This window comes from Limulus polyphemus, unplaced genomic scaffold, assembly GCF_000517525.1.
Source record: "Limulus polyphemus unplaced genomic scaffold, Limulus_polyphemus-2.1.2 Scaffold195, whole genome shotgun sequence".
Taxonomy (NCBI): domain Eukaryota; kingdom Metazoa; phylum Arthropoda; class Merostomata; order Xiphosura; family Limulidae; genus Limulus; species Limulus polyphemus.
The window spans coordinates 550881-556900 of NW_013665805.1; the positions used below are offsets into that span (position 1 = coordinate 550881).

General features: G+C 34.3%; 1 protein-coding gene across 1 annotated transcript in view; it reads left to right on the forward strand.

The window, feature by feature from the left end:
• The first annotated feature begins 2912 nt into the window (after window positions 1–2912).
• LOC106478277 (ELAV-like protein 4) overlaps window positions 2913–6020 on the forward strand; it is an 88729-nt gene continuing 85621 nt past the window's right edge. Inside the window, exon 1 of the mRNA XM_022381854.1 lies at window positions 2913–2961. The gene's annotated coding sequence lies outside the window, so the exon portion shown is untranslated. The remainder of the gene's footprint in view (window positions 2962–6020) is intronic.

Below are 6020 nucleotides of genomic sequence, written 5' to 3' on the forward strand. Positions count from 1 at the left end.
TTAGTATATAGTGTTACTAAACAACAAAAGAGCTACAAAATAAGAAAATACCGTAAATCAAAAAAGGTTTACTGTTATTTAATTTGGTTCAAAACCTATAAAATCTTCATTGCTTTCCCTATGCATGCCTATTTAGATATATTTACACATGGCTTGAGTATATCGTATATATACATATATATTATTCATACCTTCGGTGTATAGGACGCAAGCAGATTTTGATATCAAATTTTGGGGTAAAAAAGTGCGTCTTAAACACCGAAAAATACGGTACTTACCGTCAAAAGTATCTTAAAAGCCTTTAGGTATGCCAGTTTTTTCAGTGATATTTCTCTTATTCAAGGATTTGTACTTAACAGTATATCCACAATAACGCACAATTTAAGAACCTAATACATGTGGGCTTTGACAGGCTGAGACTTGGAGGGAGAGACACCAATTTACAGACTTTTATTTACAATACAGCACAAAACGTTAAACATATTTTTAAAAAAAGAACATTTAGCTACTGAATACATTTTAAATAACACAAATAAGAAAGCAATAACATTTCTAACCGAATTTAAATAATAGAAATTGTGTTGCGATTCACGGAATAAACCTTTTATTGTTAACTTTCAAGCAACTTAAATAGTAGTCTATTATAAATTTCACGTTCGTTCACGATGTTTATTTATGCTAATTCATCTTATAATATACATGCAGTAAAACTCTGCACATTTCAAACAGATAAGCAACGGTCGTTTGGAATTAGATGTAAAATATAAACATGAATTGTTTTCAATGTCCAGCTAATGTAACAAGAACGAATAAGTGATGTAGCTGTTTATGAAGGTACCACCCAAAATACCCAGAACTGACGTATCTGTTCTCTACCAATAGAAGAACGAATAAGTGATGTAACTATTTATAAAGGTACCACCCAAAATACCCAGAACTGACGTATCTGTTCTTCACCAATAGAAGAACGAATAAGTGATGCAACTATTTATGAAGGTACCACACAAAATACCCAGAACTGACGTATCTGTTCTCCACCAATAGAAGAACGAATAAGTGATGTAACTATTCATGAAGGTACCACACAAAATACCCAGAACTGACGTATCTGTTCTTCACCAATGACTCTTTACCACCCTATAGTTCGTCAATCAGAACGAAGGTTTGTGAAAGATAATCGTTTTTTCGTCGTTTACTCAAACACCCAAAAAAGTTAACCCATGAGCATTGCTACTCGAGGAGCGATCAGAATATATAGACCAGCATAAGTGAACGGCTAAATGCAGGTGTAAAAATCCATGTGTAGTAACAGCTAGGCTTTTAAAACTATTTGTTTCTTGTAAAACACAAAGCTACACAATGAGCTATCTGTAATATGCCTACCATGGGTATCGAAACCCAATTTTGAGTGTATGAGCTCACTGACTTACTGCTGGACCACCAGATGGAGGAACTTTTCAAACAAAACACTTGAACTTCTAACTGTCAAGTTAAAAGAGGTGTGTACAGTTACGCCTCGGGTACAATATTTTCAAAGTAAATTAACGAACTAATTTATTTTCATTTGTGTTTATCTTTGTAGGTGTTATCTCTTATACAGCGTTTTAACGCAACGACCTGTATTTTTACGATTATTTTTGGGGAACTATTTTAATTGCTATTGCTGAACCCTCCATTGAACGTACACGCAGTTAATCAATCAAATAGACTTCAAATGTTATATCTGTTTTGTTAATATATTATTTTATTACTTCCAGTTTGAAGGTAAATACTTTCAGGCCTACGCAAGTAATATGTGTATACTGTTTCATGAGTTTGTAAGGTCATTTACGCCTTGGAGTTCGATGAGTTGCTAGTAATCGTTAACAAAACGCTTTAGGAATTTCTAACAGTTCTGAGAGCCAGTTAATTGTTTTGCTGTCAAATGCAGCTTGCTATACTATCTTTCCTTGCTTCGCTGGAAAGCTTTCTTGGGTTGGCGTTCCTGTTCATTAACTGCCCACTGGTCACAAACATGAGCATCATGAGAAAAAAGTATATAAACCAATCAGAGGTTCTCAATACTTTGCTTACTTTCTACGACAGTTTGAATGGCCCATATTTTTCTAACGAAATAGAATTAAAGAAGTAGAAGAAAGCTTGAGGTACATCAAGTTATAGAATGGAACAGAATGTATGTTAACAGTAAACAAAGATTCCATAAGTGTTTTTATATGATACGTGTCAGACAGAGAAACTTAGAACTAATGTATTAAACGTATATGATGCGAGAGACCTGAGGGAAGCTGACAACATTGTATAGTTTCCGCCAAAACCACCTGTCTATTTAGAAGGGGATAAGTTGACTTAGTTTGGATCGCCAAATTAGCCGATAAATGTGGCTGAATAGCTTTGAAAATATCAAGGGTTACAAAGTTGCTAAATATTATCACCAGAGTTCTGGGTTTTTGAAGAAAATAACCAATAATAATGTTTAAAATAATTTCCAGCGATTCAGTGTTTTGTACTGAAAAAAAATAGAGATTTACAAAAAATACTTTCTTGTATTAAACAACTGCAATTATATAAAAAAAAAGATTAAAAGACTCAAGTAAGAAGAGTTTCGCTCTAAGTTAATTCGGATATCGACTTTTACTTTGTAATTTAACAACTGCTCCCCTTCCCTCCCCAGTCTCTGTACGCGTCGGTTTGAAAACCGGTTAATCAATGTTCAACATTCCTACTTTGCTTTAACACACTTCAAAATCCCACTGACTTTCTTTTACAGTAGGTAGGTAACAGTGTTTCACGTACGCCAATCTGGTTTCTTTCACAGTTTTCCAAGAAAGCTTTCCTTTTGTTCTTCTTTATCCCTCGAGGTAGAAAAAAAATCTCATTTAGTCGAGCACTTCAAATGAGAAGACATTTTGAATTCGGGATTAAGAAGAAAACGTATATTATTAAGCTCTTCGTCAAAGAGGGGTAAGTTGATTATCATACACTTTTGCAAAAGTAGGCATAGGACCTAAGATTTTAAATCAAATTTAACATAAACATTTACTTTCAGATTAATACTATAAGTCACGTTGATGAGTACCCGTTATTGTGTGTGAGCCAGTCAAACTTTTAAACGATAACCATTAAATAGATGAATATTACAAAGGTTGAATATGTTATATCAAAATGATTTTGGAGCCTCACCACATTGTTATAGTCCATGTAACCACATCCAATCATTCTCTATTTGATTGTCTTACGTTTTAGCAATAGACCAGTTTCCATTGCAAAAGACTTCGATGTAAGGTTGTCACGTCTAAGGCGCACCCCTGCTCCCTGCATGTTTTCTATAAACCATCTAACGTATGAAAACGATGATTTTTCAGTGTCCGAGACAATAGTCCAATCGCATAGAAATCCGTAAACACTCCGTCCGATGATATGGCCGATATATCTGCTTGAAGATGTAACTTTATGTTGGGTGCTGTTGCCTGGGTCACGTGGATAGCTTTTGCAGCTGACCTTTGTGGTTGTGGATTCTCGCCTGTTACAAAACGACTTGTTGCGCGTCTTTTTCGAGATGGTACTGGTGTCCCAGCTTAATCCACATTTCTTTGTTTTCCAATGTAATTACGTAAAAGATAGATCTCGCTTAAGAAATTCTAACTCTCCGACCTAAATGCATCTTTGTTACTTAAATTATCAATCTTTTGATTCTGAAAGCGCTGTTTGTTTTAAATTTTTACTTTAAAGTTTTTACATCTGTTCATCTTTTTTAATAGCTACAGAACGATATATAGTCTTGGTATATCTTTAAACAAAACTGTTTGCTTGGAAATATACATGTACCTATATTTTTCAACTTGTGAAAACTATGTTATACTCTAGATCAAAAATAGATCAAATAACTATGTTATACTCCAGATCAAAAATAGATCAAACAACTATGTTACACTCTAGATCATAAAGAGATCAAACTCTGTTCAATTATTTTGTACAATTCCAGGTCCTGGTTACTCATCGTTTCTCATCATGCAAAAATAAAGCTAAGCTCTAACTGGAGTATAGTCTCCATTACTAATAATGTCATAGAATAAGAAAGATGGAAGCTGGGAATGGCCTAGTGGTTATTATGTCAGGAGAAAGAATATGAGGATTCATGGTTTGTGACACAGTGTTGTGAAAATGCGTTCCGTTCTTTGGGGTCGTGGGTGGGCTATAAGAGTAAAGGTCAAATATCATTATTCGATCAGATAAGAGTAGTCCAACAGTTAACGGGAGTGGTGTTGACTAGCTGATGTTTTCCTTTTAGGTCAAAATTAGTGATCTATGCACAGGTAGCTGTGTAAAAGTGATCTATGCACAGGTAGCTGTGTAAAAGTGGTCTATGTACAGGTAGCTGTGTAAAAGTGGTCTATGTACAGGTAGCTGTGTAAAAGTGATCTATGCACAGGTAGCTGTGTAAAAGTGATCTATGCACAGGTAGCTGTGTAAATTAGTGATCTATGCACAGGTAGCTGTGTAACTTTGCACTGAAATCAACATAACGTAGACTAATTTTCTGATTGACAATCAACTTTACAAATGAACTCTGTTGATAACTTTTTGGACTGATATACTTTTCTCTGTATTCTTTACGTTTGAGTGTCTCTGTTAGTTTTATGCATCTTGTATGTTATAAGCTACTCTCATTTGACCAAATATTGAATATAAATGATACACTCATAGCATACTCACAACCTCAAAATGCGGAATGCGTTTTGGGAGCAACACGAGCTTCCGTTATATCTAGTCAGATGATGTTATCTAATTAATTGTTTTATACCAAACATAAGCATATAATGAGATATATGTTATCGTCTTCTGAGTAATCAATGCAAGTGTTGCCGTGTTTTTCTCAAACCTTTACAATGCTTTGGAAAGTCATTTTCTATTGTGCAACAATTTAACCAACTACTGAGCTAATATATATATATATATACATTATGGGTATTTGGAGCCATAGAAACTCAACATCACGGGTTGTCTCCGGTGGAACTGACAGCGTTTTTTTATTCTGTCATGCATTAAGTGGTTTGTATATTTTATCCTCGTCATGGAATATTTCTATTTTTGGGTGACTACTGACAGGAGTGTTTACTAACTTCATTAGCAAACGTTCTGTGACTAATTTCAAATAGAGGCGAAAACATTAATATTACAGTATTAAGTAAAGGGTTGAACATCAATCATAGTTGTTCAATGTTTATAAAGTTGTAAACATCATTTTATCTTCCATTTTTATTATCTTTATAATTAACTATTTTCATATAGGAGTTTTTTCTCTCTCACACACACATATATATATCGAAATAAGAACCTAATTTAAGCTTAATTTAAATTATCATAACAAATATCCTTTCGTGAAATCAGTTGTTTATTTATAAAATATTCATGTATTGAATCAATATATTGTTTTCGGTTCTGAAACGAATTTAGTCCTAACTGTAAAAACATAAAACTGCTTAGAAATCTTAAACAATTAACTATAACTACCTTATAGCCCCCTCCGCCAGTGACACGGCGGTATGTCTGCGGACTTACAACGCTAGAAACCGGGTTTCGATACCCGTGGTTGGCAGAGCACACATAGTCCATTGTGTAGCTTTGTGCTTAACTTCAAACAAACAAACTACTTTATAGATAGTACTCTATTGGTTCATCGGCGAGTTTACAGACTAACAACTTTAAAATTCTGGGTCCTATTCCTCGTGGTGGACAGGGTACAAATGGCCTATTATATAGATTCGGACTAAAACAAATTTGAAGATTCGTTATAGTATTTTAATTGGAGGTATTCAAAACAATTAATAAAATAAAACTTAGGCATCTCCAGTTGCGTAGGCCTGGCATGGCCAGGTGGTTAAGGCACTAAGTTTGTGATTTATTCTGCTCGTAGTAAGGTTCTATCACGTGGTGTTGGTGTTCATTTTGTGAATATCTTTAAAGCTCAACTTAAAGCTAAAATGTATTTCGATTTTTTACAGTTTCGGTTACGAGACAAA